Genomic DNA, 22914 nt, shown 5'->3' with positions numbered 1-22914 from the left:
GCGGGGGGGGGGGGGGGGGCCGAGCATGCGCACAGGGGGCGGAGCCGGCCTGCCCGGCCGCGCCCCCTCCCCCCGGCGCGTCCACCCCAGCCGCCGCGGGCGCCTCCGCACGCTCCCGGCGCCGCGCGCTCCCGTGCGTCCCCGTGCGCGCGCCGGCGCCCCCTCCCCGGCACGTGACCCGCAGCCCCGCGAGACCCGCGAGGCCCGCGCGCCGCGGCCCGGCTCAGCGGCGTCCACGCGGCCGCGCGCCCCGCGGGGCTAGTGGTCCCTCCGCCGTCGGAGGAGCTCGCGGCTGGACGCGGACGTCGGCCTCCCCCCCACCCCCTCCCCGGTGTCTGGCGAAGAAATGGGGGAGAGCCGCGAGGACGGACGGATGGACGGAGGGAGGCGGCGCGGCCCGGGGCCTGGCTCAGGTGCGGGGGGCGGAGGGCGGAAGGCCGCCGGGCGCGCAGGGCCGGGCCGGGCCCGTTTGAATGGACGGCGCACCTGGGCCGGGCGAGGCGGGCGGGGACCTGGCCGCGGCCCCGCTGGAGCCCGGTGACTCCGGGAAGTCATTCCAGCCCTCGGGGCCCGTTTCCTGTTCTCCGAAGCGGCGGCGGCGGACTCGTCGGCCCCCGGTGGTTTGGACGGGAGAATTTATGGCGCTTTCGCCTGCGGCATTGGATGGATGGATGAATGAATGGTGGGTGTTAACACACAAGCCAGGAGAGCAGGGCGGGTCTGAGGGCGACCACGCCGGCCCGAGAGGGAGGGCGTGAGCGCCTGGGACATGGACCGGTGAGAAGGCAGCGGGGCCGAGGCCCGATGGACGCCGCGGGCCTGGGACAGAGCATGACTGCAGCCGCCGACTTCCAAGGGCAGATGACGGCCGCAGCCATGCACCTGGGCTGTCCTCACCTGCCTGTCCCTGGGAGGCAGGCGTCCCTGGACCAGGATGGGGGCCTGGCCCGGAGCAGCCCCGCCTCTCCAGCCGGCCGTGGGTGGGTGGGTGGGTGGGTGGGTGCTGGCCTCGGTGCCCGAAAGATGAAGTCACAGCATGCGTCCAGGTGGTTTTGAGGGTCCATTAGCTAAAGCTGGGGACAGCGAAGCGCGGAGGGGGGTCTAGGATGGAGGAAGCCGCAGGGGGATGCTCCCTGCCAAGTGGGAGAAGTGGGGGGCCTTGGAGAAAGGCTCAGGGGGTCAGCTCCCCTGGTGGCAAGTCTCTGTGGGACCCTTGGAGTTGAGAGATGCACACGCCCGTGGGGAAGGAGAGGGGGGCAGGGAACGGCCGCCATGCGCCTGGTCCTTTGTTTTGAGGGCTTTCTGTCTCTCTTGTTGGCGGGAATTTTAGGGGAGGTCAAGGGGTAAGGGGGTTCAGAATATTCACCCGTTTTCCAGGGTGCTCTTTCAGGGTCCTAGTCTCTACTGACTCATCAGCACCAGGGTCATTAATCATTGCAGCCGGTCCTGGTGCCGTGGGTTTTGCAGCTTTTCTGGGCCTGGAGTTAAACTACATACAACTGAGGCCCAGTTGTCCTCTCTAGTGAGGCGGCCTTCCCTATCTGACTGCAAATTGCTCGGTCAGTTTGTTCCGCTACCTGTCTCAGTTTCCCCATTCTACCTGCCGAGGGATTTTCCTGGCTTCTTTCTTCTTACTGCCTCACTACTGCTCTTTTACCAATAAGGAGCCTGAGGCTCAGAGAGGTTAAGTAACGTTCCAGAGGTCACACAGCTAGTAAGTGGCCAGCTGCAGTCCAGGGTCTGATTCTGTCATAAGAACCAGTGTAGGTTCTTGAGCAAGACCAGATACCAGAGTGTGTAATTACGGAGTGTCTGTGGCATCCAGGACTTTTGAGAAATGTCAAAAATGTACGAGCCTAGGCCCCTGCCTTTCAAGAGCTTCCAAGTTGTTTGGGGAGGCTGGGTCTGGCAGAAATCAGCCAGGATCTGATGAGCACTGGCTGTGTTTCCCAACCTTCCCTTCCCTGTAAGCACACCCTCCCCTCTAATTCTTAGAACTCTCTGGGGTTGGCCTTATCTGTTTTGCAAATGAAGAACCTGAGATTGTGGTGGAGTGGGGGTGAAGGATCCAAGTCTGAGAGCTCCATGTGTGTTCTTCCCACCCGCTGCATTGTGTCTCTTACACACCTCAGAAAGTTTAGCTTTGTAGTAGAACATAATTTAAAAATTTAAAATATATATTTTTTAATTTCAGGGAGAGATACAAATGTCAATGATGAGAGAGAATCATTGATTGGCTGCGTCCTACATGCCTCCTCCTGGGAACTGAGCCCTGAAACCCGGGCATGTGTCCTGCCTGGGAATTGAACGGTGACCTCCTGGTTCATGGAGTGGTGCTCAACCACTGGGCCACCCTGGCTGGGCTAATAGAAGACAGTTTAGAATATATGGCCAAGTGCTGCTTATGAGCAATAATTGATTTTTACTCTTCATACATGCTGAGAAGGGGAAGGCGCTTCAGGTCACTGTGGGGACTGGGACTTGGGCAGCAGCGCTTTAAGATTGTTAGGGCGGCAGCGGCATTCAGGACAGATAATAGGAGAGTTAAGGAGACGAACTAGGACTGGTTCAGACCTGAAACCCACCAGGGCCTGGACTGTGGTTGTGTAATGGAAATAAGATGACTCCCAGGAAACCCCAAAAGAAGACCTAGGGGAGCACAGTGTGGTAGGTTTGCGACATGGACCTGGAAGCCTGGTCTCTTGGGTTTCAGCCTGGCACTCACCAGCCCTGTGTCCTCAGGGAACTCATTTTATCTCCCTGAGCTTCATTCTCTGCTGTCAGACAAGCATTGTGTCTGCCTCATAGGGTTGAAATGATAATAAAATTAGTATCTACTTTAGTGTTCGGCATATAGTAAGCACTAAGTAAACATATAACCATGGAAAACCATAAAACTAAATTCTGAAGATTAACCTTCAAGGCCCTCACTTAATACCGCCCCGAGAAGGGTCCTAACAATCTGTTCACAGGATCTTACTCAGTGTACATTGTAGTTTTGTGTTCCTTTGCTTGAAGATGTCACTAAAATTATATATGCCCGAGGCCCCACAAAATCTGGATCTGTGCTGTTGTGAAAAGAGGATAGGCTTTGGGGTCAGAAGGCTTGTTCCCATAACTTACTGTCTGTGCTTTTCTGGGCCTGGAGTTGAACTACAACTGAGGCCTAGATGTCCTGTCTAGTGAGGCGGGCTTCCCTATCTGACTGCAAATTGCTCGGTCAGTTTGTTCCACTACCTGTCTCGGTTTCCCCATTCTACTTGCTGAGGGATTTTCCTGGCTTCTTCTTACTGTCTCACTACTGCTCTTTTGCAAATAAGCAGCCTGAGGCTCAGAGAGGTTAAGAAACTTTCCAGAGGTCACACAGCTAGTAAGTGGCCAGCTCCAGTCCAGGGTCTGATTCTGTCATAAGAACCATTGTAGATCCTTGAACTATAATGAATGTAATAATAAGGCACATTTACATGGTTTTTAAATATTTATCTAAAATGAATTTAGATTCAGTGAACTATTCTGGGCCTCGGTTTCTTTACCAGGTAAATTGAAGATAATATCTACCAGCCTGAGCTTACAAAAATGATTGGTAAAACTTGGAAAGCACTCTATAAGTGTTTACAAACTAATATTATTACAGTTTGCCCATAAAGCATATAAGAAACAAAGATCAAGAGCAACACTGTGGTTTTTAGCTTAAAAAGTAGAAACAGGGCAGGTGAGCTGGCAAAAATGATGTAACGATACAGATAACATTCTTGCTTTTCTGCCAGGTTTTCTTTCTGATTAATGCCTAAAACATTGAAGAAATAAACTAATAAGCATAGGATCAGAAATGTAGAGCTGACAGGCCCGGAGCAGCCGGGTCTTGTGCGGCCAGGCCCGGAGCAGCGGCTGCCAGGCTGGGAGTGGCCAGGCCCGGAGCAGCCGGGTCTGGTGCGGCCAGGCCAGGAGCAGCGGCTGCCAGGCTGGGAGCGGCCAGGCCCGGAGCAGCCGGGTCTGGTGCGGCCAGGCCAGGAGCAATGGCTGCCAGGCTGGGAGCAGCCAGGCCCGGAGCAGCGGCTGTCAGGCTGGGAGCGGCCAGGCCCGGAGCGGCCGGGACCGGAGCAACCGGTCCCAGAGCAGCCGGGTCGGGTGCGGCCAGGCCTGTAGCAGCAACAGCCAAGTCCAGAGCAACTAGGTCGGGAGCGGCAGTGACCAGACCCGGAGCAGCTGGTTGTGGAACGAACCAGAGCAACAGAGGCCAGGCCCAGAGCAGCCAGACCCGAAACAGCTCGCTCCTCGCCTGTACCTGCCCACGGCTGCCTCTCAGACATGGCTGGAAACTTTTGCGGGAACTTGAGGGTCTGCTGAATCAAGTGATGAAGGCTTAGATCTGGATGTGTTGAGTTAGTATAGCGCTGGGGTGTTGATCTGTAAGTGCCTTGGGTGGGGCCTGGATGAGGCTGGTTGACCTATTTGGAAATGTCTTTTGTGTGAAGTGTATCATTGGGCATGTGGAGGTATTATTGATATGAGATAATGCTAAGTAACAGATTTACTATCTGAAAAGGGATTTACTATCGGGGAAAGGGAGGGAGGAAGAGACTGAACATAAACTGTGCACCTATGGATGAGGACAATGGGGGATGGGGAGGGGGCGGAGGGTGGGGTGGGAACCTGGTGGAGGGGGGAAGAAATGAGGAACCTTTGTAATAATATGAACAATAAAGATTGATTTGAAAAAAAAAAAAAAAAAAAAAAAAAGAAATGTAGAGCTGAGAGGAGATTCAGAATCATTGAGAATACACTATACACACACACACACATCCACACACACACATACACACATATATTACGAAGTGGAAATTAAGGCCAAGAGAAGCTAACATACTTTCCAAGGCCACCATCTAATAAATGGCATGGTCAGAAGAGCCAGATCTCCAAGTTCTTCTGTAACGAGTGAAATCTTTAAATGAAAGTATTTTGTTATGGGGTCTTTCAAAATCAAGCATGGTGCTTGCTCTCTAGTGACTTTTGGCTTTGTCACAACATTCCCGAGATTCGTTTTTTTCTTTTAAAGGTTGACAGACTGGATGAGGCGTGGGTAATCTGCTGTTCACAAGCGGACTCAGTGAGCAGAACTGAAGATTTCAAGGTAAGAGCTATAGCTTCAGAAATTAGTAATGGGATAAGCAGGGTAAGTGTAAAATTTGAGAAGTCCTAACAACTAGTTATGATTCAAGCTGTGAAAGATAATCACTATGTGGAAAGGAGAAGAATAAAATTACCAAGTTTTTTCCTCTGGAACTCCACTACTTCACTTACATTCTCTCAGTGATTCCATTATTTCTGAGGTAGGAAATAGGAAGTGCCATGATCCCCATTTCACCAAACAAAGTAGAAGAGGATTCTTTTAAAACACAATAATACTTACCGTATTTTTCGGACCATAAGACGCACCGGACCATAAGATGCACCAGTTTTTAGAGAAGGGAAATGAAGAAAAAAAGATTCTGAAACAAATAGTGTCCTAAAATATTTTATGTGCATTAAAACCCAACATCACAGTCATAAACACATGTAATCAACCCTGTAAAGTAAACAGCAGCATTTAGAACCATTTTAGAGCCGGGCAAGCACACAGAGACCACACAGAGCCGGGCAAGTAAAAAAACTTTTTTTTTACAGTATATGTGTGGGCTATATTTGGACCATAAGACGCAGGGACTTTTTCCCCCTACTTCTGGGGGGGAAAAAGTGCGTCTTATGGTCCGAAAAATACGGTAATCAACTAAGAGCACTCCTCCATTTATAATTTAATAAGGAAAATGAAATTTTATTTTGTACCATATGTGAAAAAGAAGTCTGCAGGTAAATGCCTAGGATAAAGGAGAGAATGCCGATTCTAAAAACACTGTTTCTTTAAAGTAGAGAATTCTCATTCAGAATATCTGCCTCTGGATTCATGTTGTGTCAAGTGTAATCCTGCCGCTTCCCGAGGGCTGGGTCTGAGATGAACTTGAGGGAGACGGATCCAAGTTGGGGAGATGCCCTCCAAGCCCCTCCCTGTTTCTCCCGGGCTCTTCTCGCTCTGCTTTGACCTTTCACTTAATCTCACCAGCCTGCACTTTGGCATCCTAATCAGTTGGCTTCCCTGGCTTTCTGTTAGCAGGAGATAATTTGGTCAACAGAATTTGGTAGAAAACAAATTAGGTGCAGTAAAAAATTTCATCAGTATGCAAGTTAGTCAAAAATGTTTTTCTCCACTTACTCGCTTTTTGTGAGTTTGATAAATTTTGGTGGTCAAGGATTTATTTTACTGCTTTGTTTTTTTTGAGAATTTTTTAATATACAAGTATATATTTTTCAAGGAAGCATACTGTATGTGCTGTTTATCATATTTTTTAGTATTTGCCATGACTTTGATAATAAGGCATATTTAGATGGTTTTTAAATAATTATCTAAAATGGATTTCCATTCAAAAGCACAAAATTGGGGGGGGGGGGCCTAAAAAATTAGGATAAACTGACACTTTAAAGTTCACAAAACAATCCGTATGGGTAACAAGTAACTTGTTTTTAACACATTGCCTGAGGACTTCTTTATCTGGAGCCGTCCAGTACCCATGCCCCTAATCCATTCCTCGATGTGTTGTGGCCTGGTTCCTGGTCCTTATATGTTGGCACAGGGAGAATTTTGGCCTATGCTCTTTGTAACCTACATCACAGTCAGGATCTTTCCTAGCAAACATTTTTCTAGACGTGGTCTTACGTATTTGCCAGACTCATCTACCTCCTTGACCTTGGCTAACCCTGAGTGCCTTCCTCTTTTTTATTTCTCCCTGTTTCCCTTTTTCCCTCCCCTCTTTTCCTCCATTCTTCTTTCTTTTCCTCCCTTCCCTTCCTGTCTTTAGTATTCTGGGCAGTTGAGGGTAGGAGAATACTACTAATTATAATAATGATAAATTGATGATAGCTAGGATTTAGGAAGTAGTTATTATATGCCAGGCATTTATCTAAGCACTTTATACATATTAACTCATTTACTCATAAAATTCTATAAACCAGGTACTACATAAACCTAATTTTGTAGACAGATACAGATACAGTGGTAACAGATACAGAGTTTAAGTAACTTGCCCAAAGTCAAATAATTAGTATTGTCTGGAATCATCAGAAAGTAGTCATCATTTCGTTCTCACCAAATATGCATGAAATTATCATTATAGGTGACTAATCCATAGACTTAAAAGGCCATCTTGATTTAGGAAAACACTCTTTTGGGTTCCTTCTAACCATGGTAGAGCTGAACATTCATTGTGAAAGCTGCCTCTGAAGCCAGAAGGTTTAGGATCGCCTACATTCCAGACGTACTGGGTGACCTGGCGTCTGTATTTCATGTTGTGAGTGCGAGAATGTGGACCAACAGCAGCAGCAGGTGGTTGGAACTCCTGAACTGTTGCTCCTTAAGCCTGGTGTGGCTCAGGAACAGTGAAGATGCTGCTACTGACCTGAAAAACACCTTGGAACGAGTGATTTGCTGAAAGTGATTGGTTTAAGGCCAGTAGGGTGGTTGGATAAATTTAAGAAAAGTGGCATTCATAGCGTAGGGAGCCATGGGGTGGCTGCCAGTTCTAACAAAGCAGCTGCTAATAATTTTGTGACAGAATTTCACGAACACATAGAGGCCGAGGGATTTGTTTCCCAACAAGTGTTCAGTTGTGACAAGACAGGCCTCTTCTGGAAGCAAGAGCCCAAGAGGACCCACATCCCACAGGAGGAGCCAGGGCACAAGGCTGTGAAGGACAGGCTGGTGGTGTGTGGGAATTTGAGTTAAATTGAAGCCTCTACTTGTCTACCATTTTGAAAACACACAAGTTTTCAAGAAAAAAGAATGTCATGAAAAATAAGTTGAATGTGATGAGGAGGGCTGATAGCAAAGCTTGGGTAACCAGACAATTTTTTATTGAGTAGACTCAAGTGTTTGCTCCAAGACTGAAGAAACACTTCTGGGAAAAGCAGTGGCCACTCAGGGCACTTGTTGTCATGGATAACGCTCCTGCCCACCCTCCATGCTTTCGGAGGGCGAGGTGGTGGCGGAGTACAGGTTCATCACCCCGGGTTCTCGCCACCTGACACACCACCTCTTCCCCAGCCCCGGACCTGCAGGTCATTTCTAATCTTAAGAAACCGCAGCTCCCGCTGGTTTGGCTCAGTGAATAGAGCATCGGCCTGAGAACTACAGGGTCCTGGGTTTGATTTCGATCTGAATTGCAGGCTCGATCCCAGCCCTGGTTGGAATGCGCCAATCAGTGTGTCTACATCAATGTTTCTCCCCTTACCTTCTACTCTCTAAAAATCAACGGAAAAATACCCTCTGGTGAGGATTAACAAAAAAAAGAGAAAAAGAAAAAAGAAACTCTGCACAAAGGCACTGTTACAGAGGTGTTTTGAGGTGACCTCTGGAACTAATTTAACCCTCAGGGAGTTCTGGAAAGAGCATTTTAATGTCCTCACTGGCTTGAGGCTCAGACACAGCGTGGGGGGGAGTGTGTGCAGGACCGTGCAGTCAGCCTGGAAGGAATTGTGGTCTGAGTCTGTTGCTGAAAGAGCCTTTCAGGGGGAGCCTGTGTCTGAGGTGGAGGATATCGTGTCTCCGGACAGGTCCATGGCTAGGAGGTGGATGATGGTGGGGAGGAGTTGGTGGAGGACCACAGCACTGAGCTGACCACCGAGGAACTCCAGGGCCTTCAGAAGGAGCAGCAGCACACAGCAGCTGAGGCGCGCTCTCCAGAGGAGGAGGGAAGGGAGGATTTTCCCACTTCACTGATCGAGATGCTTGGGAAACGGGGAGAAATGCACTTTTATTGAGAAATATCACCCTGACAAAGAAGTAGCAAACCGTGCAATAAACTTCTTCAATGACAGTGCAGCGTTTCACTTCAGGCCAAATGTGAAAACACAGCCAAAAACTATCATCACTGGACAGATTTTTATGAGACAGGCTCAGTGAGCCTGAAGCAGGTTCTAACGGAGCACAGAGACCAGAGACAAAGAATCCCAGAAGAACCGCTACCTGATGTTCTTACGGAAGGGGACTCCCCTTCCAAACATTAACATCCCTCCTTTCCACATTCAGTCATCGACAGCTGTCAACATTAAAGTTAAGTTCTAGTGTGTATGCAAATTTTCATTGTACGTGTCATTTCCTTTTTGTTAGATTTACATTTCATGTCCTTTCGTTTTTAAAGTGTTTATAGATTAAACAGTACATTAGACATGTCCTGTGTATAAGAAAAATTAAGCCTTAGTTAGCTTAGCTCAGTGGATAGAGCATTGGCCTGCAGACTAAAAGATCCCGGGTTAGATTCTGGTCAAGGGCACATGCCCAGGTTGCAGGCTCGGTCCCCAGTAGAGGGCAGCCAATCAATGATTCTCATCATTGATATTGCTGTCTCCCTCTCACTTCCTCTCTGAAATCAATAAAAATATATATTTTTTAATTTAAACAGGAAATCACTTGGGGTCTGGAACAGATTAACTACATTTACATTACTTGTAATGGGAAAAAATTATTTCAGTTTTCAAACATATCGATAGTTTCTTTTGGTATACATATTGCTTGGTAGGTCTACATATATGGCTATAAAAATGGTCTGGTTATTTCAAAATGGGGGTCGTCAATGTAAAATAATGATAAATAGCAGCTAACATTTACACAGCACAGTCTCTGTGCGAGGCACTGTCATAAGCATTTTGCACAAAGTTACTTAATGTAAAGCCACTTTATCTGGTTGTCTTTATTTTTTAGCAAAACTCTTTAGGAATCTGGGCTGCAGTAAATTCCACAGTTCAGCTTTCACTTCCCCAACGAGAGTAATTAGAATTCCAGTACCTTTCGTTTATCATTTTGACTTGAAGAAACCATTACTGGTTAGATCCATGTTTGTCTGCAAGGCTTGACTGGTGTGGCTCAGTGACCAAGAGGTCACTGATTCATTCCGGGCCAGGGCAAATGCCTGGGCTGTGGGCTCGATCCCCAGCAGGGGGCCTGCAGGAGGCAGCTGAGCGATAATGTTTCTCTCTCACTAATGTTTCTATTTCTCTTTTCCTCTCCCTCTGTCCCTAAAATAAATAACCAAACAAATTGCCTGGAACATGCAGGGAGGGTACTTGTAAAATCTACTTCCATAAAAAATGAGGCATTTGAGATATCTCAAAAAGAAAAGGGGTGAACAGGTGGGGAAATGGGCAAAAATAATGGAATCAATATTTAAGCAAAAAAGTGCAAGTCACCAAAATACAGGAAAATGTACAATAATATTCAGGTATGGATATCGAAAAGGGTTTCTCTAAATTATAAAGCCCAGGACCTCAAGAGTTCTTCATGTGGCACACTGGCAAAAGTTTCTTTAAATTATAAAACCAGTTTTATTGCCCTCAAGGTGTCTGGAAACCATCAGTCATCTGGTTTCTGCTTATGAGAATTTATCCTTAGGAAATAATCAACTATTCTTGTACAAGCTTGTTCACTACAGTATTATTTAAAATAAAGACTATAAGAAACTTAATCTTTTTTTTGAGTGTGTGTGTGTGTGTGTGTTTCTAAATGATGGATTACAGATGCAGTCTTGAAAAAAAACATACTTTAGAAAAATGTCAGGAAATGTTTATGATGTGTTATTAAAGAATGCATGTTTTGCCCTGGCCTGTGTTGCTCGTTATTTGGGCGTCATCCCGTGCCCGGAAAGGTTGCAAAATCTGAGTTATTGATGGCTGATGTTGAAATGTCTGATACAGTTTTAATCTACAATTAAAATATGGTGGTCAAAAAATGTAGTACACACTTGTATTGGAGAGGTAACATCAGGTACGTATTTCTTCATACAATTATACATTCAACCAATATTTATTGAGCTTCTCCTTTGAGACAGACACCCTGGACATAAAGTAGTAAAAGAAAGTCTCAAACCCTGACTTTGGAGCTCACAGTCTAGTATGTAATCGTTTCTATTAAATTGTATGTTACAAGGCAGGAATCTGGTCTTATTCATGAATAAAATGAATATGTAGTTTTTCTTTGAATACTGTAGACTAAATGAATGAATTTACCAGGGGGCTACTTTGCCTTAGACATAACTACACATTTCCTAAATGCAGCAGACATAAATTTGTGGGAGTTGAGAAATTAATGTGGACTAAGTGGCCCTGAAGTAACCTCACTATTAATTTTAGCATGCTCCTTCCAAAGCCACCCAGTCAGTCAGATCACCCAGAATTGGGTCTAATACCTGGTTATGAAGATTTCTGACAGAACTCATTTAAATGTGGCCACCCAATGATAAAGCAAGTAGCCATGGTGCTCACAGACTACTGTCATTTCAATTATAGTAGATTTTTGTAATCATTGTAATTTTGTTCTTTAAAATGAAAACCCGCCGAAACCGGTTTGGCTCAGTGGTAGAGCGTCGGTCTGTGGACTGAAAGGTCCCAGGTTTGATTCCGGTCAAGGGCATGTACATTGGTTGCAGGCACATCCCCGGTGGGTGTGCAGGAGGCGGCTGGTCGATGTTTCTTTCTCATCGACGTTTCTGGCTCTCTCCCTTCCTCTGTAAAAAATCAATAAAATATATTTTTTAAAAAGATAAATAAATAAAATGAAAACCCTTTGACGTGTGTTTTAATGGTTTCCATAGTAACATGAGATAATTTAGGGATGTAATCTAAGAGGTTATATGACCCAGCATGTTTTTAGAAACAAGTAACAGATTTTGGCGCCAATACTTAATGGAAATCTCTAAAGTAATATATTTTTAAATGATTAGGACTACAGGAATTTTTATTTTTTTGGAGATTGTTCATTGTTACCATTGTGCAATGGTATCTTCTCATTTGCTGATATCTCACTCAAATCAGGATCTGTACTCTTGGATCAAAGAAGCAAAAAGCTCACCATGGCTTGCTTCTGTTATCTCCCCTGTAATAATAGCTTTTTCTACCTTAATTAACTACAACCCAAGGGAAGTAAACACAATATGAATAGGCAAAGACTTGGCCCTCCCTGGGTCTGGACTACGTAACGGATAAAGCGGTGCTTACCTGGGACTACGAGTTACCGTAGCCTCTACTCTGGGTCTTCCAAAGGAAAGAGGGTAGATTGTCCTCTGGGCTGGTCCAAATGGGGGGACAGCAGCAGTATGTGACCTTGTGTTCTGGCATGGTTCTGGCATTTGGACAGAATTGAGTAGCCTGTGCTTTGTCTCCTCCTAGCAAGTACAGAGACTAGGTACCTGGGCCTAAGACAACCCATCCACCAGAGTCCGTGCTTCCGTGAGGGTAGGAGAAAGGGGTCCCTGTGTTCTCGGCATTTGGTTATCACTCAGCTGAGCTTTAAAGCTCTGCTAATGAGCAGGCAGCACGCTAGGAAGAGATACGTGAGCTTGGATCTCAAAGGGTATGTACTCTGCAGCTGAAATCATAAACCAGAACATCTGATGTGTGTCATGCACAGTGAGGGAGGAAGGCCTACTGACAGAAATGTCACAGGCAGCTGCTTTTAGCACTTGGCTTTCAGCAACGAGCTTCCTCCTCTACCGCTACACCCCCCCTCTTCCTGCGTGAACGGCATTTAGGGCTCTGCACGTCTGCGCTCAGAAAGAGGCTATGTGTCTCGTCAGGCTAGCTCATGGCTGTTTGATGTGCCTGATGGGCTGTGGGAGTGATGGCCTCGGTCACTGTTTGGGTCAGGAAAGAGTCTACCTTAGACAATTGTGTGTCCTCCCTAAAAGGTAAGGGATATGACTTCTGGTCCTAATTGAACTACTTGTTAATGTCCTTTGAACACTTTCTTGTACTACTTCTCCAGCTCTGTAATTATGTAATCCTGTGTGACTCCATAGTAGGGGCTGTGAGGACAAACCCTTCCCTCCCTCTGGAATTCTCTTCCCTTCACTTTTCCACTGACAGATCCTCCTTATCTCTTGGATTTGAGTTGAAACATCAATTTCTTCCTGATCACACTATACAGTTCTCCATGCCTGACTCCTGCTTGCCTTTGCACATCACTGCAACCTAAATTCTTACCATCCAGGAGAAAATTTTCAACTCCCTAAGCAACTATTTCTGTGAAGATTGCAGTCTGTTTTCATCTTTAAATGAAACCAAGAATCAAAACTGAGCCTGGCCTATGTGGCTGAATAATTGAGCATTAACCCATGAACCAACAGGTCCCCAGTTCAATTCCTGGTCAGGGCACATGCCCAGGTTTCAGGGGGTGTATAAGAGGCAGCTGATCATTCTCTCTTAATGTTTCTCTTCCTCTCTGGAATCATTAAAAATACATTTTTTAAAAATCAGAACTGGCTTTTGTGTTGAGTGTTTTGTGTCCTCATATTTTAGAGTCAATTTAAAAAATCACTAAGCCCTGGCCTATGTAGCTCAGATGGTTGAGTGCCATCTTGTGCACGGAGAAATCACTGGTTCAATTTCTGGTCAGGGCACATGCCTGGGTTGTGGGCTTGATCCCCAGCAAGAGATGTACAGGAGTCAGCCCATGAAGGTTTCAACCATCAATGTTTCCTCAACCAAAACATTTTTTTTTTTTTTTAATTAAGCCTTGGTTGGTGTGGCTCACTTGGAGCATTGTCCATACACCAGAAGGTTGTGGGTTCAAATCCTGGTCAGGGCGCGTAAGAGAGGCAACTGATCGGTGTTCTCTCTCATTGATACCTTTGTCTCTATTTCCCCTCTCTTTCCTCTCTCTAAAATAAATTTTAAAAATAAAAAATCTTTAAGATCCTGAAGAAAATATTTCATGTAATCTAATTACTTTTGGGAACAAGTTTGCCAACTCCAAATAAATTCTTACAAAATACCTTCTTGTAAATTCTAAGATGTTTCTGAAATACCTGACCTTGAGTAATCCAATCTAGAAACTTTTCAGGGTAGATTCACCATTCCTTAAGGAGGGTGCGGCCATTTGTTTCCCCCTCCCCCCAAGCTTGTGGCATTTATTATGCAAGTTTTGACACTGGTATTTTCTTGGTCTTACCTGGTGTCAATTGAGGGATTTTTTGACTGAAATGTCCATGGGTTTTAGTTGTTCTGTGATGCCACCAGGAATGACAACCAGGCTTGCAGATGAGCAAACAATAGCAACCATGTCAACAACTGAGCAGTGGAAACGACTGAAAACAAGTGTCTCAATTTCTGATGTTGAAATGCGAAAATATATGTATCTTGGAATAAAATATTGATGTGTGTGTGTGCTTACAAATAAGCATAGATGATGAGGCCCTAAGAAGCTCAGACACCCAGGATCTCTCCGTTCCTTCCTTGATCTCCATCCCACTGTTAGCATTCTAATCCAAGCTATCGCAGACTTAAATCTATAAGACAGCCCAAAAAGAAGGGCCTGCGGTTTGGGGGAAAGAGAATTGGCTGTGGTTTCTGAAGACTTGAGTCTGACTCTCAGCCCTGCAACTTTTCAGATGTGCTGCTTTAAGGGGCAAGGCACTGCTCTGGGGGAAATACTCAATTCAGAAAGTGTAGGGAGGGTTTAAAGCTCACTCCGTGCGCTGTAAAATCTATGTGTAAAAGGAAGAGGACTAATATGTGCTGATGGCTTGGCATTTTGCAGGCATTGCCCCATTCTATCCGCATAAATTCTAAGACACATAGTGTCTTGATGGTTGTCACCTTGCTATCCACACTGACTTCCTGTTTATACACATTGGCTTCCTGTTAATCCATTGTATGCTGTATGAAGCCTTTTTCCCAAAATACCTTTCATTGAATCACAAGGTGGTGAGTCCCTAACAGAGCTGCCCCCTTCATTGCTTTTGACTTATAGTCAGAAACATCTGAAATAAGAGACTCCCAGGTCATCAATGTCCTCTCTGTGACTCTGGTGTCAAACTATCCCCTTAAGCTCACGCAGAAAGTTTTAATTCCAAGATGAATCCAAGATTCAGGGTGCTGATCTAAACAGATACTGGACAATTTAAACAGGTCTAAGTTCACAGAAAGTTGGCATCCAAACAGTTGGCCATGGAAACCTGGGGTCCCAGTGACAAGGATATAGTTTTGTGACCTATAACTCTATTCATGGCAGGACAAGTTACCAGCAGGAAACCTAGTTCTGGGGGAATAGAAGTATTAGGCAGGAACCCCCTAAAGCTAGATTGCTTTTGAGATGGACTCTTAGAAATAATCACCTAATCTTGTCTCTTTCTAGCAGGAGGAATTTGAATTTTTGAATAGGAGTGAAGCTTAATCTACAAGTTAGGGTTATTGATTCAGCTCAAAGGCTAGAGGAATATGAGGTTAAGAGCTAAGCACATGCTGAAACCGGTTTGGCTCAGTGGTAGAGCGTCGGTCTGCGGACTGAAGGGTCCCAGGTTCGGTTCTGGTCTAGGGCATGTACGTTGGTTGTGGGCACATCCCCGGTAGGGGATGTGCAAGAGGCAGCTGGTCGATGTTTCTCTCTCATCGATGTTTCTAGCTCTCTATCTCTCTTCCTTCCTCTCTGTAAAAAATAAATATATTAAAAAAAAAAAAAAAAAGCTAAGCACATTTTCACACTAGGTATATGATATGCTATCTTGAAATACTAATGGGTGGAAGGGGGTGTAATTAAAGCAGTAAACTGTATTATATTTCATATGTCCACAGGAGAGAGGACTTTGTCAAGTTTTACAGGAGAAAGACCTACAAAAATTGGGAGACTCCCAAGACCTACCTGAAGGCCACCATCTTTAGGACACCTTCTCTAGCGCCATTATTGTAGTATTTAATTTGTAAATGTAACGTTCATATTGCTCTCTGATTAATTTTATGTATATACACATTGACTTCCTATTAAAATTTTAAGCTTGCCCAGACGGGTTTGGCTCAGTGGATAGAGTGTTAGCGGACTGAAGGGTCCCAGGTTTGATTCCAGTCAAGGGCATGTATGTACCTTGGTTGCCGGCACGTCCTCAGTAGGGGGTGTGCAGGAAGCAGCTGATCAATGTTTCTCTCTCATTGATGTTTCTAACTCTCTATCCCTCTCACTTCCTCTCTGTAAAAAAAAAAAAAAAAAAAAAAAAATTGAGGCTTAAGGGTAGTAATAGTATCTTACATTTAAAAATATTCTGTATGTACAATACATAGCATAATGCTAATGTAATGCTAAGAAAACTTATTTATGTCAGTCCTTCCTGTTTAAATCTGGCAGAGATTATGTCCTACATGATTTATAAAGGTGAGAACACAGGTAACTGTTTACCACTCAAAACATGTTTTTCTGCTAACCCTGCCACTCCAGAAAATCTATCTTATTTGCAGAGCTATTGCAAAATCTGACACTCTTTTCAAATGCCCTTGCAATTGCCAAATGTTGCCTTGCCTCATGGAAATTCTTGACCAGATCTATGGATTTGCCAGCCCTTGTAACTGTTGACTTTCAAGTCCAATGCATCTAAAACATCAAAGCAAGCAATATTTCTTAAGGCAATAGACTAGTTGCCAACAAAGGTAAAGGCATACCTTGTTTTATTGTGCTGTGCTTCATTGAGCTTCACAGAGATTGTATTTTTTACAAACTGTAGGCAAGGCCCTCCTCCAGCAAAAAAAAGAAAAAACTTAACCTAACTGTGATACCTGCTTTATTGTGGTGGCTGGGAACTGGACCTGCAGTGTCTCCAAGGTGCGCCTGTACAGGGATATGATCGTTACCCTCAAGTAGTTTGTAGTTTATGTAAAAGCAAGCACGAATATTTCAATAGTAGGTTAAGGCAAGTCACAGTTATAAGTAGTGGAAGGGTAATGATACAAAAAATGGCCCGAAGAATTCCCCGGAGGATGAAATGGCATTTTAACCTAGAAAGCCCAGAGAGCTTCCCGTGTCCTATTTTCCTTCGTGTCGTTGTTTTGACAATGCGCTTATGGGAAATGTGTGATGTCCTGTCCCATCAGGTCTCTCACGTACCTTGTCCAGCTCCTGGGTGTTAGGTTCTCACCTCTTGGCGAAGATTACTCTGAGGCCCCAGTGAGATTCCTGCCTTGGGTAGGCCCTCTTCCTCTCGTTACTACCGATTCTATACATTAGAGCCTGTATTCTTAGTGATTTACTAGAGGCCTGTTGCATGATATTCATGCAAGAATAGGCTCCTGGCTTCACTCGCAGCCGCCCTGGAGCCATGAAGTCCCGCTCCCCACCTGAGCCACCCGGGAGCTGGCAAGTCCCTGCTCCCCTGCCGCCTGGAGCTGGCCCGTCCCTGCTCCCCTGCTGCCTGGAGCCAGCAAGTCCTGGCTTCTGTCTGGAACACCACTCCAGTAGCTCCCTCCGCCGCCCCCCTTCTCCTTCCCCTTCCCTTGATAGCAGGCTTCTGTGCCTGCTTATGCAAATTATCCTACATCTTTGTTGGGTTAAAGTGCATACTCACTCTGATTGGCTGTGGGTGTAGCGGAGTGATGGTTAATTTGCATGTTTCTCTTTTATTAGGTAAGATTTTTATGTTTTCTAGTCCTGTGGTCCTTGGACTGGTACCAGGCTACAAATATGTATTTCTTCATGTTGTTACAAGACTTAATTTCATCCCCCAGGACATAATGTGATTTCTATGCATCCCCATCATTCTGGCTGGAAAATATAATCTTTCTTGAACAGCCTTTTCTTCTGGGACTAAGGGCTTTGTCAAAAGCAGTGCAATAGCCACTGCCTCCTATTCCTTCACCTCATTTTCCCTGCTCCCTCCCTACCTTCTCTCCCTTGGCAACTTCATCTGTTTCCCTATGAGAATGAATGTTATCCCATTCCAACTCTTCAGTGTGTTCTAAAAGGAGAGAGAGCCTGAGTATGAGTCAACTTTATTCTTGGTACTGAACCCTGTCTGTTCTCTGGTCAGTTGACCTAAGGAACAGGGGAGGTATGTGTAATTTCTGTTTCTCTTGCTATGAAATGGAAATGAATGACAGTTAACCAACTTTCTTATTTTAAAATAGATCCCTTTAAAAGAGAGTTATAAGGGGATGTGTGGGAGGGAGGGAGGGGGGCAAAAAAAATCAATAAAATATGTTAAAAAAAATAAAAATAAAGGACTAATTATGTTTAAAAAAAAATAAAAGAGAGTTATAACATACTAAGTTCCTGTTATTTGCACATAGGGCATTACAAAGTTCTTATGGTGCTTAATATGTTACCATTGTTTTGTATATGTGTGTTGTTTTTTTAAAAATCTTTATTGTTGATAGTTTTACATAGGTCCCGTGCATGTTTTTTAATTGATTTTGGAGGAAGGAGGGAGATGGGAGAGAAAGATCGATGTGTGAGAGAAACATCAATCAGTTGCCTTCTGCACAGGGATCGAACCCGTCACCTTTTGGTGTATGGGACAACGTTACAACTAACTGAACCACACTGGATAGGGCATTTATAAGTATTTTTAAAAATACATTTTTATTGATTTCAGAGAGGAAGGGAAAGGGGGAGAGAGAGAGAGAGAGAGAGAGGGAGAGAGAGAGAGAGAGAGAGAAGCATTAATGATGAGAGAGAACCATTGATTGGCTGCCTCCTGCATGCCCCCTATTGAAGATCCAGCTCACAACCCAGGCATGTGCTCTTGACCAGAATCGAACCCAGGACCTTTCAGCCCATAGGTTGATGCTCTCTCCACTGAGCCAAACCAACTAGGACAGTGTTGTTGTTTTTTAACCTTGGTGCTGACTTCTTAGGCAAAAAATAGAATCAGAGTGCCCTAGGAGGTAGATCTGCAGGCGTCTGTCCGGTGGCTGGATAGATGAAAATGCTCTTAAACTTTTCTAGGTGTAGAGAGTGTACCTGCCGCCCGCCCCTCAGTCCTCACCTTTAATTACAGTGATTAGTGTTTGCCCCTGTGTCTCCATTAGAAGGCCGCTTCCTGGAGGAGAGAGCCTGTTTTCTTATCTTCATTTCCCTCCACGTGGTCGAGCGGCACACAGCACATGCCAGGGCTCAACAAACCTTGGAATCAGTCAAGCAGGCCTGGCCAGAGTGGTGGCTGGCTTTGTGCAAGTCTTTCCTCTGTGTGCCCGCTCTCACAACAATAACTACAGCGGGAGTTCCCCGTGGCAGCCATGAAAGGCAATGCCCCTGAGGGCCAATGACAAGAGAGAGGGCAAGATGGCCAATGGCGCTAGGGAACAGCCCCGAGGAACTGTGCCCAGAACAGACCATTGGAGAGCACCACATCAACGTCGGTGTCTCCGACCGGCAGCACTCAGCAGACAGCCTCCCAGAGACCCTGCCCACCCGTGTGTCCCGGTGCGGGACAGGGGAGCCTCTGTCCCGGGCCCAGGCCTGTAAACTCGAGAGGTCCGCTGACATCGGGATTGCTGAGAGACTGAGCAGATGTACTAGGAATGCCTGCACTCTTCCCTGCTGCCTATTTTGGCCATCTCCCTGCTTTCAGACTCTGCAGTGGAGAGGGAGAGGCTTGAGCCAAGCCAAAGATACAGGAGGAAGGTCTGGAATCTACCTCCGTGGGTAGGGCCAATCCAAAGGGGAGTGCACAGGAAGGAATGTTCGGAAAACAAGCCTTTTGCAAGAATCTGGAGTCATAAAGGGGCCAAGGCTGCCTACTTGGTTGACCCCTGAACACTGTTAGGAGCATCATTTAATGGATGACTGTTGGAGAGAGGAAGGATGTGGTAAAGGTGACATTTTGAATGAGTGGACTTGACAATCTGGATCTCTGGTTGGCCTTCAGTGAGGAGAATCAGTAACCAAAGCCTGAGTCCCTGATCAGCTCTACCCTTCTCTCCCCGCGTCATCCAGAGAGCTTCCAGGGAGAGGATGCGGGCATAATCGGCTCCACCCAGAGTTCCTGAGATTCTTTCCATCCTGAAAACGGGAACTAGGAAAGGTAAGCCTCGAAAGGGAGGGCTCAGTTCTTGTCCCTTCCCAGTGTGGCAGCTGGAGAAACTCTGCTCCCAGGACCCTTCTCCTCCTGCTCCCAGGACTCTCCTCCTCCTGCTCCCAGGACCCTCCTCCTCCTGCTCCCAGGACCCTCCTCCTCCTGCGTGTCCTCTGAAGATGGGTCAAGCGCTCCCTGCAGGAGAGGAGAGGGGTTTGTCACACTTTTCTTTCCCTGTGGTCCGCTGTGCATGGCTGTCAGGTACACCCAGAGGCAGTGAGGCACCCATCCCTGGACCTTCTGTGCAGTGACCCCGGGCCCAAAGGTTCCGGAGGTAACTGCCCTCCGCTAAGTCTTGGCTGTTCTAACTGGGAGGGCTTCCAACTTTTTCTCTTACTAGTTCCAAGCATTCCATGCTGTTATCAGCAGGAGACTCCCAGGCATTGGAAGCTCTGCAGGAGAGAGGAACCACTGCTGGTGCTGTGGCTCCTGGGCCCAGAGCAGAGAGCCAAGAAAAACCACTTCGCACCGTGTGCGCGGATTTCCCCCGCCTGCCAGAGCGTCCCCAGAGCCACGCAAATCTCTCTCCGAGCAGCGTGTCTCCAGAGCCACAGACGCAGTGTTGCCTCTCCTCTTCTGTAGATGGGCGAAGACCGTGCACAGTCTCTGTTTCTGAAGGCGAGAGCCCTGAGCAGCACCTTCAGAGAGGGGGAGGCAGTCCCACCAGCGGGTTTGTCTCCTGCCACTGGCATTACTTCGGGGCCTCCGGGAGAGGGCTCCCCTCCGAGAACCTGAAATTAAAGTTGCCCTTTTACACGTAAACCTTAAAGCCAATACATAATGGATCAAAGTGAATTGTCAACATCTTCATGGAAAAGAAATATGCTGTAACCTGGGGGAAAAATTATTCTAAGCTCAAGAAAGAACATATTTGAGCCACAGCTGGTCAGCCCTGAAAATGTAAAGAGAAAGAGGAGCTGGGAGACAAATTTGGTGTTTAACCAAGAGTTTGTAGGTCAGAGGTTGCACGGGCCTGTTCAGCGCTGGAGGCAGGTAAAAGGCTGCTTTGGGGGTGGTTGAGTCTGCCTCTATCAAGCATTCAGCATGAACAGACGCCCTTGTTTCTTATTCCATGCTCCGCAAGAGACTACCTCTTACCATCTGATTAATAAGTGCTGGTCACAGGACATGAATATGTTGGCCCTTGGCCATTATATTTCTATTTCTATTCATAAATTGTATTATGAGTCATAACTGGTAGCCTGGTTTTGAATACCATTCTGTGGGAGCTTGAGGTGACTGTGAATCCACCATCTGTGTGTTTATAGATTGGATTTCTGAGCCTAGAGGACTGAGGACCAGAACCTCACCCTGGTGAATGACCAAGGGAAGGCCATATACCATGGAGGACCTCCCGGGGTCTCTGGAAATTCCCCGACTGGCTGGTGGTCAGTCTCCTTCCTACTCAGACTTGTAAAGTTATCAGACTTAGCGAGGGTCCCGTCTGTATGCCAAGAATTGGCAGGATAGAATTTTGTTTGAGATCCTGGGCTGGACACAGACTTGGTATATATCCTTTCGTTAATTGTTAAGTTAAGCCAATTGCCTAATCTTTCTGTGATTTTTCACATCTGTGATTTGGGGAAAATAAAAGTGTCTCCCTCATAGCATTGTTAGGAAGAAATGAGGCAGCATGCTAAGTCTTCATGAGTGGTAACATAAAATGATGCTTAATACACAGTAGTTGCTCTTATTTTTAGAGCTCTTTCTAGATGCCAGGCACTGTGCATTGATATATTTGCACCAAGTCAAATAGCTGGCAAGCAGTGGAACCCGGAGTTGAGCCAGGCCAAAGCTAATGTATTTGACTACTAGGTTAAACTGTCTCTGATGGTTTAACAAACATGGCAAAACCTGCACTTGCCAAATGCCTCTTCCCCTTTAAAGGAATAAGTTTGGAAGACTGTGTACTTATTTCTAAGACTGTTTGGAATTCCACTTTTGGGCTTACCTGAGGAAGTGATATATTTTTTAAACATTCCTAACAAGGACGGATCTTTGCATAAAGAGAAGATTTAATCTTTCTTAATAACCAAAACTTATTTTGTGCCAAACTCAATAAATAAAGTGGAGAATTGTGTGGTATAGAAAGCAATTTCAGGGATTTTTTTTTTTTTTTTTTGTGGTTGTTTTTTAAATATATTTTTATTGATTTCAGAGAGGAAGGGAGAGGGGGAGAGAGAGAAAGAAACATCAAAGAAAAGAATCATTGAACCCTAACTGGTTTGGCTCAGTGGGATAGAGCGTCAGCCTGTGGACTGAAGGATCCTGTGTTTGATTCTGGTCAAGGACATGTGCCTTGGTTGCGGGCACATCCCCAGTAGTGGGTGTGCAGGAGGCAGCTGATTGATGTTTCTAACTCTCTATCCCTCTCCCTTCCTCTCTGTAAAAAATAAAAAATAAAAAATAAAAAAACATATATATATATATATATATATATATATATATATATATATATATATATCTTTTATTTTTTAAATTTCTTTATTGATTAAGGTATTACATATGTGTCTTATTACCCCATTACCCCCACCTCCCATTCATGCCCCCACCCTCCTGTTGTCTGTGTCCATTGATTAGGCTTATGTGCATGCAAATAAGTCCTTTGGTTGATCTCTCCCCCTTACCCCCACTGTCCCCCATCTTCCCTGAGGTTTGATGTTCTGATTGATGTTTCTCTGTCTCTGGATCTATTTTTGTTCATCCGTTTATGTTGTTCATTATATTCCACAAATGACTGAGATCATGTGATATTTATCTTTCTCTGCCTGGCTTATTTCACTTAGCATAAAAAAAAGAATCATTGATCAGCTACCTCCTACCCGTCCTCCCACAGGGGGTGGGGGGGCACTCAGCCACAAGCCTTGAGCCGGGCTCATGGCTGGTAAGCGCAACAGCAGTAGTGGGAACCTCTCCCGCCCTCCCGGCAGTGCTAAGGGTGTCTGACAGCCAGCGTAGGCCCACTCCCCCAAGGGCTCTCCTGTGAGAGGATGTAGGCCGGGGT

The 22914-nt window shown here is 45.8% G+C and overlaps 1 long non-coding RNA gene across 2 annotated transcripts; it reads left to right on the top strand.

The window, feature by feature from the left end:
* Positions 1–51: 51 nt before the first annotated feature.
* LOC311612937 lies at positions 52–22313 on the top strand. Of its 2 annotated transcripts, none has more exons than XR_014793375.1 (3): positions 52–413; positions 5057–5131; positions 19772–22313. It is a non-coding gene; the product is annotated as an uncharacterized lncRNA (long non-coding RNA). The 2 variants fall into 2 exon arrangements; XR_014793376.1 differs by lacking the exon at positions 19772–22313 and adding an exon at positions 7281–10683.
* Positions 22314–22914: the final 601 nt, after the last annotated feature.

This window comes from Pipistrellus hanaki, assembly GCF_964339955.1.
Source record: "Pipistrellus hanaki genome assembly, chromosome: 18".
NCBI lineage: Eukaryota > Metazoa > Chordata > Mammalia > Chiroptera > Vespertilionidae > Pipistrellus > Pipistrellus hanaki.
This window is presented reverse-complemented; position numbering and strand designations above follow the sequence as displayed.